The 1,695-nt window shown below is 48.0% G+C and overlaps 1 pseudogene; it reads right to left on the minus strand.

The window, feature by feature from the left end:
* Window positions 1–226: 226 nt before the first annotated feature.
* On the minus strand, window positions 227–1,195 carry LOC116908206 (annotated as a pseudogene).
* Window positions 1,196–1,695: the final 500 nt, after the last annotated feature.

Consider the following 1,695-nt stretch of genomic DNA (forward strand, 5'->3'; position numbering starts at 1 on the left):
TGCGGCAGACGCCGAGGACAGGGCACTAAGCATGCACTGTATCACAGAGCACAGAGTGCCACCTGGACGGCTTCTCTGCAGGTGTATCACGGCCATCTTTTAAAGTGCAAGCTACAAACGGGCTGTTTCCTTAAACAAAGGTTTGTAAAGATGAATCCGAGATAGGTCCCCAACCCTGCCAGCATGGCTATACAACTAACCCGAGGAAACTGGCTCAGTCCAGCTCTCACTGTCCCACCGACCGAGTGTGTATGTACTCCATCGCTCTGGACAGAAGACTCTCATCCTTTTTTGGTGTTTCTCTGTCAGAAATAACCTGATAGTCACTAGTGGAAGCCTTGCATGCTGTGGCGAGAGGCCTCATGGTAGAAACCCTAGGAGTGCTTCCAGGCTGTGTTGGAGTTGCCTAAGGTCCTAATCGGTGGTGTAAAGGCCAGAGATGGAGATGACAAGACTCCTCTGTCACTGTTTTCCATGACATTTTTATCCATACATGGCTTGACACCAGTCATGATGGCTTCTCCAAATATCCTCCCATCTTTGCTTAAGGCTTTCCGGGCTTGCAATTTAGCTTGGTAATGAATATGCATTCAGTTGCCTGTGTTAGACATCACATGCTTTAAGATATTCCCATGTTGTGCAAACTATAATAATATATAAGAAGCAAATGCTTGTGGAAACCCAGACACAGTCACCCAAGTGTCATCTAGGTGACCTTCTGAGGTCAGAGAATCTCCTTGAGTATAAAAGGGATCCAGTTGGGCAGGAGATAGTGTCGTCCTTCGTAGGTGACCAATATTTGCTGGACTGAGCAGGCTTTGCCTGGTCACAGGAGTTGTAACTCCGACAACACAGAAATGCTTGCCTGTCTCCTTGAAGGCAAAGATGTTGATCCAAGTCCTGGGCTGTAAATGTCATCATAGATACTTCTAAAAGGGGGAGCCCCACTTTTATCTCTACGATCAGGTACAGCTGGCTGTGGTGGGGAGCCCCCTGCAAGTAAAGGTGACCTCATTTCCATTGCTCCTACTGAAGGGCTGCTAATTGATCGAAGTTCTGGAGTCCCTGGAGCTGGTAGATCTCCCATTAAAAATCTAGGTAAGGACTGGCCTGGCTCTGGAGATGTAGGTGAGCCGGACATCATTGGTTCAGATCCTAGCGTGGGCGCCTGGGGATCCACCGCAAACACTGCCATTGCAACGACCACAGCCACTCCAATAAGGACCTTCCCACTTCTCAAAAACGGCAGAAACTCTTCTCCACTGGCGGGCTTCTGATGCAAGGAGTCTGCCACCTGCTCCTACCGCTGAGCATTCTACCTGGCCTCCCCTGTCCAAATGGACTACATTCTCAGAACCACAAGCCAAAATACGTCTTTCCTCCCTTAAGATGCTTCTTTGGTTATCATAGCAACTCAGAAGTCACTAATACATCTCATCTTGGAAAACACAATGAAAATCGTACAATCAGGGGCTGGAGAGATGGCTCAGTGGTTAAGAGCACTGACTGTTCTTCCACAGGTCCTGAGTTCAATTCCCAGCAACCACATGGTGGCTCACAACCACCTGTGATGAGACCTGGTGCCTTCCTCCTTCTAGCCTGCAGGCATACATGCAGGCAGAATGCTGCATACATAATAGGCAGATACATCTTTTAAAAAAACAAAGAGGAAATTGTATGATCATCTGAAGTATC

The sequence above is a fragment of the Rattus rattus genome, chromosome 8 (genome assembly GCF_011064425.1).
Source record: "Rattus rattus isolate New Zealand chromosome 8, Rrattus_CSIRO_v1, whole genome shotgun sequence".
Lineage (NCBI taxonomy): Eukaryota > Metazoa > Chordata > Mammalia > Rodentia > Muridae > Rattus > Rattus rattus.